Raw genomic sequence first — 22,178 nt, forward strand, 5'->3', positions numbered from 1 at the left:
CCTGTGCCTCCTGGCTCTCCACTGGAGGTAGATTCTTTACCTGTCAGCCATTGGGGAAGTTCCTAAGAAAGGCATTGAATCAAAAATTAAATACTTCAGCATATACTGATTATAGATAAATTGTATTTAATAAGAAGAGCATGAAAAAGAGTTGGAGTGACACTCACATATTTGAGGTTTGGAATTTGGAAAGTGATGGCTTTTCTACTCTGCAAGTCTACAAATTACTGGTACTTGTGTGCTACGTTGCTTCAGTCATGTCCAACTCTTTGCAATTGTATGGGCCGTAGACTGTCAGGCTCCTCTATTCATGGCATTTTCCTGGAGTGGGTTGTCATGCCATCCTCCAGGGGATCTTCCCTACCCAGGGATCAAACTCATTTTTCTTATGTCTCCTGCATTGGCAGTTGGGTTCTTTACCACTAGTGCCACCCAGGAAGCCACAGATTACTGGACTCCTACTTAATTTTGAGAGTGCCTCTGTTAGTACAGCCTTACTCCTTTTTATATGGAGTAGGAAATGGCAACCCACTCCAGTATTCCTGCCTGGAGAATCCCATGAGCAGAGGAGCCTGGTAGGCTGCAGCCCATGGGGTTGCAAAGAGTCAGACACGACTAAGTGACTTAGCACTTCTTTTTGTCTATATTTTCTTATTGATTAATTCTTTCTTGAAGTTGCCTTTTTTTATTTCCCTTTCTGTACTGATTTATAAAAAATAAAATATATGTTCTGACCTTTCCTGGTTCTATAAGAATTTGATCTCCCTTCCAAACAACTGAAAATAAGCAATTTATTGCATATTTTTCATAGTATAGCAAGGGTCATCAGATTTCCAGCTTCAGTGTCTATTTGTATGACCCATATTATAGGATTTTATTATAGAAGAGCCTCAGTACCTCCAATATTAGAGTTCTTGTTACTTGAAGGAAATGCCATTGTAACAAAAAAATCTCAAATATGATTTAAATAAAATATTTAGTTTTCTTTTGTATGACAATCCAGAGGAGAGAAATTCGGAGCTAACTCTACCATCTTCAGCATATGGCAGTCATCTCTGTATACTAAGTGTAAGCTCTAGAACACTTCATAGTATCTAGAAAAGGAGAAAGAAAAGTAATAGCTTACTTTGAGAGACTATGAAGATATTTGACATAATTTCTGGTCATAAGACTGTGACAAAAATTAGCCACCAGCAGTGCTGCTGCTGCTGCTAAGTTGCTTCATTCGTGTCCGACTCTGTGCGACCCCATAGACGGCAGCCCACCAGTATCCCCTGTCTCTGGGATTCTCCAGGCAAGAACACTGAAGTGGGTTGCCATTTCCTTTTCCAATACATTAAAGTGAAAAGTGAAAGTGAAGTCGCTCAGTCATTTCTGACTCTTAGCGACCCCATGGACTGTAGCCTACCAGGCTCCTCCACCCATGGGATTTTCCAGGCAAGAGTACTGGAGTGAGGTGCCATTTAGGTGTGCTATTTCTAGGGAAACTGACATATTCCCAGACAAAACTTGAGAAAAGACAAAAAAAAAAGAAAATAATAATGAATGGATAATTGGCTGTCTGCACATTATAGAACTCATTCATTTTGAGTTTGTCTTTAGAGTTCCTTCTTTACAAATGTGATTTTTTGAGCATTGGTGGCTCAGACAGTAAAGAATCTGCCTGAAATGCAGGAGGCCAGGGTTAGATCCGTAGGTCAGAAAGATCTCACTCCAGTATTCTAGCCATAGAGAATTCTGTGGACAGAGGAGCCTGGCAGGCTACAGTTCATGAGGTCACAAATAGTCGGACACGATTGAGTGACTAACACTATAAAAATCAAATGATACATACAACTTAACATTATTATGAACAGAAATGCAAAGAAAACCATTTTGAGTTGATATCTTTCGTTATTTGTTGGGGTTTGGTGAAAAGATTAGCCTTTCCATAATTAACACAAGTTGATATTATTTTAATCTAATGATTAAAAATTTCAGTTAACAAAGGTATTTCATTGTTTTCACACAGATCAAGATTCTGCCCTTGTTACAAGTATTAAATATCTCACTTCCCTGGACAAATAGTCAAATATCTTTTAGTTTCCCCTGTATCTTAGTTGACAAATATTGTGACCTCTTTCATGATCAATGTTTCTTTGCAATAGACATTCTGAACTTCATGAATTCTTGACTATACAGCATATCTTCTACTCACAATTTCTCTTGTAATGCGGATGCCTCCATTTTGGGGACCACATCTTGACAACCACTGACAATACAATTTTTTCAAAGTTCTCCTTTTTGTTACTTTCTCTGTGACTTTTTTCTTAGCCAGTTGGCTTCCTCTACTTTGTAACCTCACTCTTATGAGAATTTTCTCTCTCCAACAGAGGCTCTAAAATATCTCCTTTGAAGTAAAATTAACTGCTGAATTTAATACACAATGAGTCCTGGTACATCTGGGGTCATTTAGTTTGATATTGCCCAAGAAAAAAATTGTTTGAAGTTTTGTGATTCAACTCCTTATTCTTTCAAACTTGTTCTTACTTATTCTTAAGAAATATTTTATTAATTTTGATATAAATATAAACTTATTATCTTAAAGTAAAATAAATTTTGTGCTAAAGGGAGTTATGGGAAGAATACAGAAATTGGCACACAAAATCAAGAGGCTTGGAGAACAAAATTTGGGTTTAGGATAGAGCCAGGCCATTAGAAGAGTAGATAAAAAAGAGTTGTCAGAAAAATCTCACAGCATGTACACTCATTTCATAGTACTGAATCCTGGAGGGATTAACTAAAACCAATATCTATCAGTCTTTTTGTCTCTCTACTTGGGCTGCAGTGAGAGTGTGGGCTGGAAGTGGAAGGTTTCACAAACATACTACCAAAATAAGAGGAAAGAATGAAGTTAAATATGACTTCAGATAGCATACAATGCAAAGTGAATTAATTCTAGAGAGTAAATTAGGATGGCCTTATGGAAGAGAAATGACTTTAGGGTGACAAAACAAGAAAATAAACAACTCAAGTTTCCACTACAGTCCATTCTTATGTCCACTGTACCTAAATTAACAATATTTTCCTGCACATATACTTCCACAGTATTCCTATCTGATACAAGGCAATTATGTCATATAAAAGAGAAACCTATTCCTTTTTATAAAAGAAGGCAACCTAAAAGTTATATAATTTTTGCTTGCAGTGCCATCATTAGATAGGATGATATGGACTCCTCCTAGAGTCTTCTCATCTAATTGTCATAATAGGTGTAATAAAAATAACCATTGTTTACTAAATATTAAAAATTTACCAGGAAATATTTATAACATTTTTTATTGTAATAATCCTGAATCCTGTTTGATAGATACAAACTCTGAGATACAGAAAATTTTCTCAAAATAACTCATTCAATATCATATAACTAGTAAGTATCAGGGAAAATGTAAAGTAATTATAGCATATGTGCACAACAGGATGTGTTGATAGGCATAGGAGAAGAAAGAAAATAAGTTAAATTTCATGGCTAGGTAAGTGGCACCACAAGATAGTAAATATTAAGTAAACAGGCTAACACTATAATCTTATGTCTGCAACTGACCATCTAAATATAGCCAGTGTTTGTCATATCCATCAACCCTACATATCTTCTTTGTTCAGAACCTGAGAAGATTAAAATCTTTTGTCTAATGTTGTAACCTATACATTCATTCTTGATGAATCTGAGCCAAAGTTTATGCTATCTGAGTAGATCTGAAACTTCTGATGATTGTTTTGACTGAACGTTAATATAAAGTGAAACCTGGACAGTACCAAAATATTCACCTATATCCTTTCTACTTCCAACTTTATTAACAAAACTGTGATAATCAGAGTCAGTTATGTTAATAAAAAAAGAATAACCCATTTTCTGACCCAAATATCTTATGTTACATAGTCACTCCAAACAGCCTTATGATAGCCTTGTCATCTAATCCAGTGGAGGATACCATAATTTTATTTTTTTTAATCTCTGGTAGAAATGTTTAATTTATATGCATTAAATCCTATAATTGACTCACTGTGACTGGGACAATTTACAAAACAGGAACAAATCAGATATATTTGAAATATTTGGGACACCTGCCCTTCACATTATTCAGAGGATTATAGGAGCATTCCTCAGGACAGTGTTTGAAACTGACTAACAGTTGTCTTCCATTTAACAGTTACTAATATTTTGGGGGGCTCCAAAATCACTGCAGATGGTGATTGCAGCCATGAAATTAAAAGATGCTTACTCCTTGGAAGGAAAGTTGTGACCAACCTAGATAGCATGTTGAAAAGCAGAGATATTACTTTGCTAAAAAAGGTCAGTCTAGTCAAGGCTATGGTTTTTCCAGTGGTCACATATGGATGTGAGTGTTGGACTGTGAAGAAAGCTGAATGCTGAAGAATTGATGTTTTTGAACTGTGGTGTTGGAGAAGATTCTTGAGAGTCCCTTCAACTGCAAGGAGAACCAACCAGTCCACCCTAAAGGAGATCAGTTCTGGGTGTTCATTGGAAGGACTGATGCTGAAGCTGAAACTCCAGTACTTTGGCCACCTCATGTGAAGAGTTGACTCATTGGAAAGGACTCTGATGCTGGGAGGGACTGGGGGCAGGAGGAGAAGGGGACGACAGAGGATGAGATGGCTGGATGGCATCACAGACTCGATGGACATGAGTATGAGTGAACTCCGGGAGTTGGTGATGGACAGGGAGGCCTGGCATGCTGGATTCATGGGGTCACAAAGAGTTGGACACGACTGAGCGATGGAACTGAACTGATCCAGTGTTTTATAAAGCCACTGCTTCTGGGTGATGAGATGCACAATAGGGCCATTAAATCACAAATGTATTAATCTATTGGCTTACATTCTTCACTATGAATGAGGTTCATGTTTTAGTGTTTTGTTGGGTGTAATATCATAAAAATATATAAATAAAAAATACATGAATGTCAATATTTGCAAAGGCAAAATATCTGGAAAAAGCAAACTCATATTTCTACTAATTACCAAATTGCTTGCTGGACTTACTACATTTGATGCCCTGCCTAGACTTAGAGATTTAAGGAATGGGATTTGAGGAAAATTATTAGGGAACCTTTTCAAGGAGCCATTATTAAACATTTCCTTATTAATATCCTTATTTTCACAAGTGGCATCTAGGAAGTTTCAATTTCACTGACATTGCAATGCAGTAACCACCAAAATTAAGCCCAAAATACATTTTTTTGAACTTTGATATGTATTATGTAAGACAAGAGATTAACAAATTCAGAGTTGAATCTCAGCTTTTAAAGTAACAATTGAAACTTAAGCTTATTATTCTTTTGCTTATAAACATTGTCTCCACCACCTCCCCAAATAATCCATCATATTCAATTGCAAAAATCTATCTGACCATCCAGAAGCTAACCCTAAGTAAGGTGAAAGTGTTAGTCTCTCAGTCCTGTCCAACTCTTTGCGATCCCATAGATAGTAGCTCGCCAGGCTCCTCTGTCCATGGGACTCCCCAGACAAGAATACTGACATGGATTGCCACTTACTCCTCCAGAGGATCTTCCCAACCCAGGGATCAAACCCAGGTCTCCCACATTGCCATTCTTTACCATCATCTTTACCGTCTGAGCTCCAGAGAAGAACCAATCCTAAGTAAACTTGGTTCAAATGACCATAGCTGGTTTTATTTTTGCAGTAGGATACCAGAGAGTGCTAAGTTCCCATCCAAGAAAATTGTGCTTTGTCATTTTGCTGCTCTGTTTACTCCATGCAATGTACACCAATGCCACATAATTCCTGGAGGATTTTTAATCTTATTTATCTATCACATAATGATACAAGAGCACTCAAATACCTGTAGACCCACTGATAAACTATAAAGAATAAGCGTCAAAATTGTCTTCCTGAGGGTTTATCCATGGATTTCTATCCCCATCTGGTTGAGGGAACTACTGCTGGATATACCTGCTTGCAGCTTAGAGATTCTCTATGAATGTCCCTAGTGGTTCAGATGGCAAAGGTCTGCCTGTAATGCAGGAGACCCAGTTCAATCCCTGGGTTGGGAAAATCCCCTGAAGAAGGGAATGACTACCTACTCTAGTACTCTTGCTTAGAGAATTCCATTGACAGAGAAGCCTGGCAGACTATAGCCCATGAGGTCGCAAAGAGTAGGACATGATTAAGTGACTAACAGGTTTTTTTTAAGAGATTCTCTATAGCTTGAAGAAGTTAAAAGTGCATGGAACTGTCAACCATATTGCAAGTTAATAATTGCTGCAATACAAATTATTCCAAAACTTAGTGGCTGAAAAAAAAATTATTATTTATTATCTCATCACTTCTGTGGGTTAGGAATTTGGATGCAGTGAACCTGGGCTTCCCAGGTGGCGCTAGTGGTAAAGAACCCACCTGCCAGTGCAGGAGATATAAAAGATGTAGGTTTTATTTCTGGGTCTGGAAGATCCCCTGGAGAAGGGCATGGCAATCCACTCCAGTATTCTTGCCTAGGAAATCCCATGGACAGAGGAGCCTGGCAGGCTAGAATCCGTAGGGTCACAAAGAGTCGGACACGACCGAAGCAACTTAACACACAACCTGGGCTCTCTGTTTCAGAGATCTCTCAAAAGGTTGTGATCAAAATGTCAGCCAAGGGCAGGATTATTGTGGTCCATCTGAGAAGCCTGTCTACCACACAAACTTTGAATCAGTAAGGCTGAAAAAACATGGTCCAGTGCATCCAACTGTTTGCTAGAGTTACTATAAAATCTTTAAAATGACTTAATATAGTAAATGCATATGAAGTTATGTCATTCTGCATAGATATATTAATGAAAAATACATGCAAAATGCATTCTAAAGAAGGCTTTATATTCATTTGTACTTTCCATACCCCCCAAATAGGATAAAGGAAGTAATTATTATGTATATGTTTTCAGTAGGAGATGCTAAAAGTCCAAGGATTTGATCATGTTTTTAAGCTGAGTGGTTTACAGGACAACAGAGACAAACTAAAATAAATAAATAAAGCAATTTTTCATTATCATTACTTGATTATAACCAAATTAATCATGACTAACAAAAACACTAATCAAGCCATGTGAAACAAATTATATGCTAGAGAGATTTACAAATGAGTCAAACTTAGTCTCCTTTTCAAAATTTAAATCCTCATTAGAAGATCTTCATCCCAGGGGATTTAAGTAAAAGGCAAAAGTAGGACAATAAGTACTTCCTTTCTCCTAGAAACAGTTGATGGTTAATGGAGGATAAGACTTATAATTTATTAATTTTAACAAGATAGGCAAATTAAAATGCTATCACCTTTTTGAAAATAAATCATATAGCCATGCAAAATAAAATTTCCTAGAGTTTGTCACAGGAAAATGTATCTCTTCTTCCTCAAATGTTTCTCTATAGCCTTACAAATATTTTATTCCAAGAAATAGAGAAATATACAACTTACCTATATAATTTTGTCTTTTGGAATAATGATCTAGGAAATAATAAAACATGCAAAGTACTTGAAACATCAATTGCTTTCTAATCAACCTATTTACCACATTTCTAGATTTAAGAAACACTTTTATATAATATGGTCATCCATGGTGGCTCAAATGGTAAAGAATCTGCCTTAAATTCAGGAGACTGGAGTCAAGAAGATCCCCTGGAGAAAGAAATAGCTACCCACTCCAGTATTCTCCACTGGAGAATTCCATGGACAGAGGAGCCTGGCAGGCTACAGTCCACAGGGCTGCAAAGAACGGACACTACTGAGTGACTAACACTTTCTTTCGCTTTTCTTTAGATAATATATATTAATGGTGAAAAATTGAGAGCATTTCCCCTAAAGTCAGGAACAAGACAAGGGTGCCCACTTTCATCACTAGTATTCAACATAATTTGGGAAGTTTTGGCCACAGCAATCAGAGCAGAAAAAGAAATAAAAGGAATCCAAATTGGAAAAGAAGAAGTAAAACTCTCACTGTTTGCAGACGACATGATCCTCTACATAGAAAACCCTAAAGACTCCACCAGAAAATTACTAGATCTAATCAATGAATATATAAAGTTGCAGCATATAAAATCAACACACAGAAATCCCTTGCATTCCTATACACTAATAATGAGAAAATAGAAAAAGAAATTAAGGAAACAATTCCATTCACTATTGCAATGAAAAGAATAAAGTACTTAGGAATATATCTCCCTAAAGAAACTAAAGACTTATATATAGAAAACTATGAAACACTGGTGAAAGAAATCAAAGAGGACACTAATAGATGAAGAAATATACCATGTTCATGTATCGGAAGAATCAATATAGTGAAAATGAGTATACTACCCAAAGCAATCTATAGATTCAATGCAATCCCTATCAAGCTACCAATGGTATTTTTCACAGAGCTAGAACAAATAATTTCACAATTTGTATGGAAATACAAAAAATCTCGAATAGCCAAAGCAATCTTGAGAAAGAAAATTGGAACTGAAGGAATCAATCTGCTTGACTTCAGGCTCTCCTACAAAGCCACAGTCATCAAGACAGTATGGTACTGGCACAAAGACAGAAATACAGAACAATGGGACAAAATAGAAAGCCCAGAGATAAATCCATGCACCTATGGACACTTTATCTTTGACAAAGGAGGCAAGAATATACAATGGAGAAAAGACAATCTTTAACAAGTGGTGCTGGGAAATCTGGTCAACCACTTGTAAAAGAATGAAACTAGAACACTTTCTAATACCATACACCAAAATAAACTCAAAAGGATTAAATATCTAAACGTAAGACCAGAAACTTTAAAACTCCTAGAGGAGAACATAGGCAAAACACTCTCCGACATACATCACAGCAGGATCCTCTATGACCCACCTCCCAGAATATTGGAAATAAAAGCAAAAATAAACAAATGGGACCTAATTAAACTTAAAAGCTTCTGCACAACAAAGGAAACTATAAGCAAGGTGAAAAGACAGCCTTCAGAATGGGAGAAAATAATAGCAAATGAAGCAACTGACAAACAACTAATCTCAAAAATATACAAACAACTCCTACAGCTCAATTCCAGAAAAATAAATGAACCAATCAAAAAATGGGCCAAAGAACTAAATAAACATTTCTCCAAAGAAGACATACAGATGGCTAACAAACACATGAAAAGATGCTCAACATCACTCATTATCAGAGAAATGCAAATCAAAACCACTATAAGGTACCATTTCACACCAGTCAGAATGGCTGCAATCCAAAAGTCTACAAGCAATAAATGCTGGAGAGGGTGTGAAGAAAAGGGAACCCTCTTACACTGTTGGTGGGAATGCAAACTAGTACAGCCACTATAGAGAACAGTGTGGAGATTCCTTAAAAAACTGGAATAGAACCGCCATATGACCCAGCAATCCCACTGCTGGGCACATACACCAAGGAAACCAGAATTGAAAGAGACATGTGTACCCCAATGTTCATTGCAGCACTGTTTATCATAGCCAGGACATGGAAGCAACCTAGATGTCCATCAGCAGATGAATGGATAAGAAAGCAGTGGTACATATACACAATGGAGTATTACTCAGCCATTAAAAAGAATACATTTGAATCAGTTCTAATGAGGTGGATGAAACTGGAGCCGATTATACAGAGTGAAGTAAGCCAGAAAGAAAAACACCAGTACAGTATACCAACGCATATATATGGAATTTAGAAAGATGGTAACGATAACCCTGCATGTGAGATAGCAAAAGAGACACTGATGTATAGAACAGTCTTTTGGACTCTGTGGGAGAGGGAGAGGGTTGGATGATTTGGGAGAATGGCATTGAAACGTATAGTATCATATATGAAACGAGTCGCCAGTCCAGGTTCGATGCACGATACTGGATGCTTGGGGCTGGTGCACTGGGTCGATCCAGAGGGATGGCATGGGGAGGGAGAAGGAGGGTTCAGGATGGGGAACATGTGTATACCTGTGGCGGATTCATGTTGCTGTATGGCAAAACCAATACAATATTGTAAAGTTAAAAAATAAAATAAAATATTAAAAAATAATAATAATTCCCAATAAACAATTAAAAGCCATTTCTTTTAAATAACAGAGATTTTGGTGTTCTATGTTTCTGTTATTTTGGATATTGTTCTCAATTATGCATTATTTCTTATGGAGTAATCTCTTTTCATAGGAGAAATGCTAATACTTATTCTTGTATTTGTAATGTAATTTTAAACCAGATCTCAGGTTACGATTTTTTCCTGTCTGGACCATGTTGTACTTTTATAGCAAACTAAGTCTCTTTGTGTGTGTACCTAAAACTCCAATATTCCATGGCTTAGAAATGTATTTAGGAAAATAAAGAGAGAAAAACTCAGTTAACTCAAACATTCTCTTCAGAGATGAAAACCTTTGTGACTTTTAGAGATAAGCCTGATTCTCTCTGACTTGAAGATATTGGGCCTTTAACAACATTATAAAGGGACAGCAATCTTCACAAGTTTTCTCCAGTAAAATCATTTTTGTTCTATCACTCCAAAAGGCATATTGCTAGAAGTTGCTGCTCTGTAGAGTCTATCAGAAAACTTTTTATTTTTTTCCATGATACTAGTTGATATGGGCTTCAGATAAGGAAGAACAGATACCCCATAAAGAAATTCATGACATAGGAAAAAAATGAGAAAACTGACATGGGAAATCCGTATTTTTCTACTTCATCTTTCCCAAGTTCAAAAGAAAAATGAATCAGTTCAGGTACCTATCATTTAATTTTTTGAAATATGATTTAACTCCTCAAAATACCCACAGGATAATAGTTTAGTTGAAATATTTCATTATTTCAGGGTTTAGGTAAGTTTGTAAGATAGTATTTGCATGTACCAAAATATATCCTACTTAAATAAACTGTATTAGTGAACGGAATTTTGCCTTTAAAATCGAGAAAAATTTTCATTGTAATAGTATATATATATCTATATATATATACCTTTCCTATGGGCAGCAGCCTTTCAACAAGCAACACACTGTTTTAAACAAAAATTATAAATTATTTAACAAGTAATGAATTGTTTTTTAACTTTTCTGAAAATTTGTAGCTTTAAGGAGAAAAAATAGGAAGAATCTGCACAAAAATAGATTTATGTTAAGATTAAGAGATTATAAATCATGTTAATAACATGAAGTCTCTATTAATATTGAATCTGTTTTTAAGTGTATATATATTTGTATATACACACAGAAATTTATACATATACATACACACAGTCCCTGTTTATGTGGCGAGATTGGTGTTTTGAAACTGGAAAGTTTTAACTCAATTACAACACAATGAATGTATTTATAATTAAATTCCATATATTTGCATTTTTCAAAGTGCAGATTTTCATGCTCAGTTAAACACAAAATCAATTTTATAAATAATAATATAAAAACAAATTCATGAATTTGTTACTTGCTTTTTATTCATAAACATTAGTCAAATACAAAAAAACACTCTGCCCCCAAGGAAGAATTTACCGTGTGCATACAGTAGTTAAAATTTTAATGTTACATAACAGATTCCAAGGAAAGTTTTAAATTGGGGATTTAAACCAGATATTAAATAAAGTTTTATTTGAATTATATAATCCTCTTTCACTTTGCAGTAGCCTAAAGCTAAAACTTTGTATATGTGATTATTTCTTAGCTGCACGATTGTAACTTTGACTCAATTCTGACTCATTCAATATTTAATTTTGATAATATTAAACTTGGAAAAAAGTACTGAGAAGCACAAAAGTAGAAAAAACATTCCACCACATGTAATTGGGTATTATAAGAAATGCCTAAACTATTATTATCATAAAACTGAACCTACCTCTTAATGCTCTTCTGATTTTTTGAACAGATATATATTTTATAATTTTAATTTAATGAATTTGAGTTATATTGAAATATAATTTATATTACATACATTATGTATATATTTCTTATAATATATTAAATTATATTCAATGCAATTCATATCAAAATTGCAATGACATTTTTCACAGAAATAGAACAAAAATCTTTGAAATTTGTATTAAGCCAAAAAGTAACTCCAAATAGTCAAAGTATTCTTGGGAAAGAAGGAAAAAGCTGGAGGCATCATGCTTCCTGATTTCAAGCTATATCACAAAGCTATTGCAATCAAAATAGTGTAATATTAGCACAAAAACAGACCCATATAATGGAAATCACACATACACAGTGGAGCAGAATAGAGAACTTAGAATTAAACCTGCATATATATGGTCAGTTAACTTACAACAGAGGGGCCAAACATATCCAATAGGGAAAGGACAGTCTCTTCAATAAATAATATTGAGAAAACTGAACAGCCACATATAAGAGAGTGAAGCTGGAATAGCTTACATCACACACAAAAATTAACTTAAAATAAATTAAAGACTTGAATATAGATCTAAAACCATAATGCTAGAAGAATACATAAGTGGTAAGCTCTTTGACATTGATCTTGGAAATGATTTTTAAAATCTGACACCAAAGCAAAAGCAATAAAAGTGAAAATAAACAAGTGGGACTATAGCAAACTAAAAGCTTTTGCACAGTAAAAAGAAATCACCCACAAAATTAAAAGGCAAGATATGGAAGCAACCTAAGTATCCATTGATAGATGAATAAATACAGAAATTGTGGCATATATACATAATGGGATATTGTTCAGTCATAAAAAATAATTAAATGTTGCCATTTTTGACAACACGGATGGACTTTGTGGGCATTATGTTAAGTAAAGTAAGTCATACAGAGAAAGACATTGTATGATCTTTCTTTTATGTGGAATCTAAAAAAATAAAATGAAACAAAACAATATAAAACCAAAAAGCTCATAAATTACAGGGGATAGACCAGTAGTTACCAGATCAGTGGGGGTGTGGGAATGGGAGAAATTGGCAAACATTTTTTAGTTTTTGTTTATTTTGCTTATAGTAAATAGTAAACTTAAGGAAGGATAGGATAGGAAATTTAATATAGAAATAAATAAATTAGATTAACAGAATTCATCCTATAAATGACATAGTTAGCTTGGCATGATCTTGGGGCATAATTAAAACTAAAATATTTGAGATTTAAAAACCTTGTGTTTTATTAAATTAATTTTGAAAATCTTTAAGACTAAGAGTACCTTTATCGTAGTGTACCACCTCAGGTCTAATATTCTTCACTCTAGTCTACCTTTTTTTCAGTTTGCTTTCTGAAATTTTGTCTATCATTGTCACTAGGGGAAACAAATGACACATGAATTAGAATAATTCAGAGAAACTTTAACCAAAAAACTGCTTTGAAAAGTGTGCTTAGGGTGTATGAGAACCACAAGCTGTTATCATATTGAGAACTGAAGACCTTAGAGAAAAGAGAGAATACGAGAAACCAAAGAGGATTACCCACCTAAAATGACATAGCAACCCAGTGTGACTTACAGGGAAGAATCTAAGGCATTAAGTATCCTGATCTTACCATGATCCCTCTCTTCTGTTGCAATATGAGACTACATAATGACTGAAATCAAGTGGAAGCCTAAGACAAAGAGCTAGATGATAGAGTTCATACAAATGAGTCACTGAGGTGGAAAAGATTGATCTAGAAAAAGCAAATTTTGCTATCTTCCATTTCATTGGAAATTCATTTATAGAAATGTTTGTTTCTGAAAATAGTGATATCAAAGCAAAAATTGAACCAAAATTAAATACATAACAGGGGGATAAACCAGAATATAAATCTGAACTGAATTCTGCTGAAACAATGGGAGGGAGATATTTTTTAAGAGCTGGAGTGGATGAGATCACAGGTGATCTGTGTTTGCTAACTAACTTTATCCAAAATAAAAGTAAACTTCCTCTAATCTTCATGATCATGCGAAAGGGTATCATTCTAACATATTATTGACCAGGGGATTTTTGCAGAAACTAATACCTGGGGTGTTAATATATTTCTGGTCAATAATGTGCTAAATGGATCCAGAGGATTTGAAATGGAGAATCTCAGGCATGTACCCTCAGAAGAAGGAAACCTAAGAACGGATAGACTGTTTTCCAGTAAACGCCTGATTTACATAAGACATGAATACACATCCACCAAGCAACTCTCCCCATCCTCAAGTCAGTGAACTTACTACTTGCACCCTGACTGGACTTGTCTCTCTGTACTCCTTGCCCATGAAAACTGCCCACCACAAACCCTCAGTGCACTTTCCTGTAGCTTACTACAGCATGTATTTCCTGAATTGCTGTTCCTCCGCTGTTCCCAAATAAACTTAATTTCTAGTATTGGAGCTTTCCTCAGTTTACCTCTTATTCAGGCTGACAATAAGGTGAGAAGAAAATCAGGGCCCTAGAGGTAGGAGAAAGCTATCTAGTGTTCAGCCAACCTTAAGGAAAGAAGGCCATATTAGTTAATGGCTGCTATTTCTTCAATGGTTGCTTTTATTTAAGTTCAGGGAATTTAATTTTTTTTTTTTTTTAACATTTTCTGTTTTAGGCCTTACGTTCAGCCAGGTATGAACAATTCACTGGGGACCTTTCTGATTTTTCCTGAGCAGGCTCAACCTTATGCCTCTGTATATCCTTCCAAACCACCAAGGACCAGTGAGATTTTAGCCAGGCCTCTGGCTATCCCTTGCTGGATCTTTCTGTTAAATTTTGGCTGGTCTGCCTTTGTGTTGCTTCCCCCAGCTCGTACTATGACCTCCAGCTAACCTGTATCAGCCTTTCATAATTATTTGCCACTGAGATCTCTATTGTTTTTAACAATGCCCTGGGTATGGACGTTTCCACACTCCACTCTGAGTAAAGTGAGCCCATCTGGCAGTACAGTAAGGCTTCTGGTGCGTGAGACCTGCCTCACATGTTAGGGGCACAGCAGCAGTTCCTGCCGAAGTGCCACTGACTCCTCATTTCACCAAGATTTAGCCAGGTCATGGAAGCGACCTAGATGTCCATCAGCAGATGAATGGATAAGAAAGCTGTGGTACATATACACAATGGAGTATTACTCAGCCATTAAAAAGAATACATTTGAATCAGTTCTAATGAGGTGGATGAAACTGGAGCCTATTATACAGAGTGAAGTAAGCCAGAAAGAAAAACACCAATACAGTATACTAACGCATATATATGGAATTTAGAAAGATGGTAACAATAACCCTGTATACGAGACAGCAAAAGAGACACTAATGTATAGATCAGTCCTTTGGACCTTGTGGGAGAGAGAGAGGGTGAGATGATTTGGGAGAATGGCATTGAAACATGTATAATATCATATATGAAACGAGTTGCCAGTCCAGGTTCGATGCACGATACTGGATGCTTGGGGCTAGTGCACTGGGACGACCCAGAGGGATGGTATGGGGAAGGAGGAGGGAGGAGGGTTCAGGATGGGGAACACACGTATACCTGTGGTAGATTCATTTTGATATATGGCAAAACCAATATAATATTGTAAAGTTAAATAAAATAAAATTAGAAAAAAAGATTTAAAAAAATCATGTTTCTCATTTTGTTTTATCTTGAAATGTTTGTTTTGACAACTTTATGCACTCTTCTCACTGTTTTGGGGGGATAGGATTAACATTAACTAGGCTCCTCACGCTGCCATTCTGGAAGTCTTAGCCTCGTTCACTTTCTACAGTTTTTTTTTTTTTCCTCAGAACTTTTTTTTTTAATAATATTTATTTATTTATTTATTTTTGGCTGCTTGGGGTCTTAGCTGTGGCATGAAGAATCTTTCACTGCAGTGGGAGGACTTCTCTCTAGTGTGATTCGCGGACTCCGGAGCTCACAGGCTCTACAGCTGCGACGCATGGCCTTAGTTGCCCCGTGGCATGTAGGATTGTAGTTTCCCGACCAGGAATCCAACCCACGTCCTCTGCATTGCAAGATGGATTCTTAATCACTGGATCACCAGGGAAGATCCTCTCAGACTTTTCTTCCCTCTAGCTGTATAGGGTATTTCTTATCCCCAAGGTGAGAAAGGCCATTCCTGGAAGTGCTTAAACAAAGGATACTTTATTTTCTTCTTTTTTCATGTCATTTATATCTACTCAAGCACAGATTGTCATCCGTCTTATTGATACATGTTCTTTAATTGGGACTGTAATATTGTGATTTATAATGAGAAATATATATTTGGTCTTGCTCTTAGTTTCTGCCACAAAGTTCCTGAAATACTTGGAATATCCTAAGGGATGGAGCAATAAATATGTCTTTTGTTATAATAATAAGATAATTTTTATACACACACTCGAGACTGGGAGCCGACCACAAAGGTTCAGTTCAGTTCAGTCACTCAGTTGTGTCTGACTCTTTGTGACCCCATGAATTGCAGCATGCCAGGCCTCCCTGTCCATCACCAGCTCCCGGAGTTCACCCAAACTCACGTCCATTGAGTCAGTGATGCCATCCAGACATCTCATCCTCTGTCATCCCCTTCTCCTCCTGCCCCCAATCCCTTCCAGCATCAGAGTCTTTTCCAATGAGTCAACTCTTCGCATGAGGTGGCCAAAGTACTGGAGTTTCAGCTTTAGCATCATTCCTTCCAAAGAAATCCCAGGGCTGATCTCCAGAATGGACTGGTTGGATCTCCTTGCAGTCCAAGGGACTCTCAAGAGTCTTCTCCAACACCACAGTTCAAAAGCATCAATTCTTTGGTGCTCAGCTTTCTTCACAGTCCAACTCTCACATCCATACATGACTACTGGAAAAGCCATAGCCTTGACTAGATGGACCTTTGTTGGCAAAGTAATGTCTCTGCTTTTCAATATGCTATCTAGGTTGGTCATAACTTTCCCTCCAAGGAGTAAGCGTCTTTTAATTTCATGGCTGCAATCACCATCTGCAGTGATTTTGGAGCCCAGAAAAATAAAGTCTGACACTGTTTCCACTAATTCCCCATCTATTTCCCATGAAGTGATGAGACCAGATGCCATGATCTTTGTTTTCTGAATGTTGAGCTTTAAGCCAACTTTTTCACTCTCCTCTTTCACCTTCATCAAGAGGCTTTTTAGTTTCTCTGCACTTTCTGCCATAAGGGTGGTGTCATCTGCATATCTGAAGTTATTGATATTTCTCCCAGCAATCTTGATTCCAGCTTGTGCTTCATCCAGCCCGGTATTTCTCATGACATACTCTGCACATACATTAAATAAGCAGTGTGACAATAAACAGCCTTGACGTACTCCTTTTCCTATTTGAAACCAGTCTGTTGTTCCATGTCCAGTTCTAATTGTTGCTTCCTGACCTGCATACAGGTTTCTCAAGAGACAGGTCAGGTGGTCCGGTATTCCCATCTCTTGAAGAATTTTCCACAGTTTATTGTGATCCACACAGTCAAAGGCTTTGTCATAGTCAATAAAGGATAGCAAGAATAAAGAATAATAGAAAGTATAAAGAAGCATGGCCAAGAGGAGCTACCCCACGTCTGAGGTCAGGGGTGGCAGCCGAGAGGAACTACCACATGTCCAAGGAGCAGTGGCTGCGTGGGTGCAGGAGGGCCGAGAGGAGCTACTCCACGTTCAAGGTCGGGAGGGCAGCGGTGAGGAGATACCCCTCATCCAAGGTAAGAGAAACCCAAGTAAGATGGTAGATGTTGCAAGAGGGCATCAGAGGGCAGACACAATGAAACCATACTCACAGAAAACTAGTCAATCTAATCACACAGACCACAGCCTTGTCTAACTCAATGAAACTAAGCCATGCCCTATGGTGCCACCCAAGACAGGCCGGTCATGGTAGAAAAGTCTGACAGAATGTGGTCCACTGGAGAAGGGAATGGCAAACCACTTCAGTATTCTTGCCTTGAGAACCCCATGAACAGTATGAAAAGGCAAAATGATAGGATACTGAAAGAGGATCTCCCCAGCTCGGTAGGTGCCCAATATGCTACTGGAGATCAGTGGAGAAATAACTCCAGAAAGAATGAAGGGATGAATGAACCAAAAACAATATCCAGTTGTGGATGTGACTGTTGATAGAAGCAAGGTCCAATGCTGTAAAGAGCAATATTGCATAGGAACCTGGAATGTCAGGTCCATGAATCAAGGCAAATTGGAAGTGGTCAAACAGGAGATGGCAAGAGTGAAGGTCTACATTCTAGGAATCAGCGAACTAAAATGGACTGGAATGGGTGAATTTAACTCAGTTCAGTTCAGTTCAGTTGCTCAGTCGTGTCCGACTCTTTGCGGCCCCATGAATCGCAGCACACCAGATCTACTACTGCGGGCAGGAATCCCTTAGAAAAAACGGAGTAGCCATCATGGTCAACAAAAGAGTCCGAAATGCAGTACTTGGATGCAATCTCAAAAGTGACCACAAAGGTTACCAACCAGGAAGACAGAGTTGGAACTTTCAGTCCCATCCCTTGATTTTGGAAAGACGAGAGGGACTGGAGCAACATTGAATTAATCACCAAGGACCAATAATTGAATCAATGCTGCCATGTAATGAAGCCTTCATAAAAACTCTGGAGTTCTCAGAGTTTCCAGACTGGGGAGCCAGAATCCTTCTCCATATGCTACCAAACTCCTTTATTTGGAAACTCACCTATGGATCTCTTTATACAGTTGTAAATTCATATCCCTTCACATCATTTGTAATAAACCAGTAATCTAGTGAGTAAATGGGTTTCCTGAGTTATGTAAGCTTCTCTAACATATTGTCAAACCAGAGGAGGGTGTCCTGGGAAACTGATTTATAAGTTTGTTCAGAATGTAACCAAACTTATAAATGTAACCAAATTCAGAAGATGGTCAGAAGTAACAAACTGGACTCGCAGTGGATGTCTGAAGTCCACAGAGGGATTCCTGGGAACTTCCAATCTGCAGCTGGTTAGTCAGAAACAGAGATAACAGCCTGGTTTGTGACCAACATCCAAAGTAGAGGGCGGTCTTGTGAGATTGAGCTCTTATCCTGTGGAATCTGATGCTATTTCCAGGGAAATAGAATCAGAACCCAATGATATCAGGGCATCCAACTGATATCCATTGAATTGCTTTCTTGTTGTGTAGGGAACTGTAGAAGGAAATGGCAACCCACTCCAAAATTCTGGCCTGGAAAATCCCATGGACAGAGGAGCCAGCAGGGCTACAGTCCATAGGGTCACAAAGAGTCAGACATGACTGAGTGACTAATACACACTTGTGTAGGGAAAACTCCTCTCCACACACTGGAATTGGGTGCAGAATCAAAATAAGGACAATTCACTCCATGTTATAATACCTTATTTCAGAAAAAGTATAGTATCGCTTAACTGATCTCGCTGCTTAAACCAGTGTTTCACTACACTGCCAGCATAGACTCTGACTGAAATGTAATCTATGATACACAAATACTTGCTTAAACACTTGACCAGAACTCTAACACCTCTTCAAAATTATAATCTTTTGCTCTATCTAAACCCATCCTTCCTTTCTGCCTCATCCTTACTACCACCTATTTCTATTTTATTTTTCAGTAGCATGGAACATTGTATAGTTTTGTAGTACACACCATACTGGTTTTTGTGTCTGCAAATTGGAATGCTTAAATTACAGATAAATGTATTACCTTTCCCTAATATTTAATTATTGTTCAACTGACTGATATAACTGAAATTATTACTGAACAATAATTTTCAGAGTACACTGTCAGGATACCCACCTTTGAGACTGGGTTGGTTGTCTCTTCCTCCTCTTTTAGCCTACCTGTAATATTTTACCAGGGCTTCCCAGGTAGCACAATGGAAAAGAATCCACTTGCCAATGCAGGAGACTCAGGTTAGATCCCTGGGTCAGGAAGATGCCCTGGAGGAGGAAATGGCAACCCATTCCACTATTCTTGTGGGGGAAATCCCATGGACAGAGGAGTCTGACAGGATACAGCCCATGGGGTTGCAAAGAGTCAGTCACAACTTAATGACTGAGCACACACAACATTTTACCACAGTCTTGAAACCATTTTGTTAAAAGTATCTATTTCACAGACTACTCATCTACTTATATGTCTGTTCCCCAAAGGCACATAGTCTTTCTTTTTCTGTTTTTAGCATAGTGCTTGGCAATGAGAAGGAATTTTATAAATATTTGTGAACAAAATCCAACTGATTCTGGCTGACAGAAATGCAAATTATAGTTTATTTTTCTCTATATAAATTTGCATATATCCCTTTACATCAATCCAATTTTTCCACATCAATTCTGTGAACAGAAGCCCAATGACTATGAACTTTGTTTGTAAAATGGTGAGGATAGACAGATGTACAACTCCATGAGCCCAATTATCTTCTGCCTCTGAGGGAAAAGCAAGCTGCCAAAAAGGGGCCTTGGATGCCCCACTGTTCTTTACAGTGGGATAGAGAAAATTACTAATTTCTTAATATGCAAGATCAAAACCACACTGCACCACTATGTCACCATGTCAATGTATTTATGTGCTTTTCTTGTTTTTTACAATTTCTCCCCCAATTTATTTCCTGGAGGCAGTAAGACTACACACAGATGGTGCTTACCACACAAACAGAAGCCTGACCTCTGTTCATTTTGAGTATTATTGTTATGGTCAATTTGAAGAGGATTGATGACATTCTTATGAAGACAGGGCTGCCGTTTTAAAATAGACATTTAGAACACAGAATATAGTACTTCATTTTATTATCTTCCAGATCCCCTGGAAGAGGAAATGGCAAGCCACTCCAGTATTCTTGCCTGGAGAACTGCATGGACAGAAGAGCCCAGAGGGCTGCAGTCCATAAAGTCATGAGTTGGAGAGGACTTAGCCATTGAGCACACACACACACACACACACACGGTTTATCATGTTAGCAATTAAGCTAAAACAAAGAGGCTTGGGAAATCAATGTCACAAAATCAACTTTATTAGTGATTCTTCAACTTCTGCATCACATTTTATTAATAAGAAAATAAGAAAAAATGACACTGCTACAATAAATATTTCAAAGCTTTAACTCTATATCACTTAGACTAGGTATCATTGTTTCTGATTTTTGAAAGATCATGAAATTGGATAAACCATGACAGAGTAGATGAAATTCTCAATAAAAATCTTTAAGAGCAGTAAATTGGATAAACCAATTTCATACAGAAAATGTTATAGAGAAATTCTTTTAAATAAATTTGTCTTTAGGATTCCTTAGTTCATTCTTCCCTTGCTTTATTTAATCATTAAATAGTTTGAGTACCTGAAACATGAGAAAACCAAATACAGGCAGTGAAAATTTGCTCATCTTTCAAATTAAATAATTTTCATTAATTTTTGAGGGAAATTCTAATTGAGGGAAAAAGAAATCCAAATTAATAGCATATAAACATGTCCATTAAAGTCAAAATTAAGAACATGCACTAACAGTGAAGTACTAAATATTTTATTAGATATTCTAGATAATACAGTAAGAAAATAAATAAAGTATAAACATCAGGCTAAAAGTAATAGTTAAAACTCTCATTTTCATAAATAGCATGTTTATTTACAATCATTGACCAATGTTTGGAAAAATATTCCAGAGTATTTTGCAACAGAGATGTAAATGTGTGTGTGTGTGTGTATTCATAGACTACTTTCTATGCTAAAGTAAAATGTATGTACATTTAAGAGATGACATATTTTATGCCTTAATAATTTTTAAATTTTATTATTTTAATATCATAATGATTTATTTTACCAGCAAGTCTTATTCATTACACCCCATTAGATTTTAAATAGTCTTTTTTTTTTTTTTTTAAATCTTACAAATGTACACACTCCTAAGGAGACTAGCATTGGCACTTTTTTTCATTAGGTCTTTAGCTTTCAGTCTCATGACATTCTTCCCTCTGATGTCTACCTGTTTGAGCAGAGTCCAGGATTACTGATACTCTTCCTACATACAGAGACAATGCAATGGTTGGACAGCTTTCTAATAATGTTCACTGTCTTCTCTCTTTGTGTTTTATTACACTCCAAGAGACATGGCTTAGAATGAGAAGCTAAAGTTTGTAGTGACATATGATATTTTTTTTATAGAAGCCTTGTTGGGTCAATTTCTTATATTCGTCTTTATTTAAAGAACTGGTGGTTTTAGAAGCTGAACTGTCATTGGAAAGAATGTTCCTGTCTGTGCAAGAGTATAAGCTTGACATATTCATTTATTTTGAACTTGAAAACTGTTTGTACT

This window comes from Bos javanicus, chromosome 2 (genome assembly GCF_032452875.1).
Source record: "Bos javanicus breed banteng chromosome 2, ARS-OSU_banteng_1.0, whole genome shotgun sequence".
NCBI classification, from domain to species: Eukaryota; Metazoa; Chordata; class Mammalia; order Artiodactyla; family Bovidae; genus Bos; species Bos javanicus.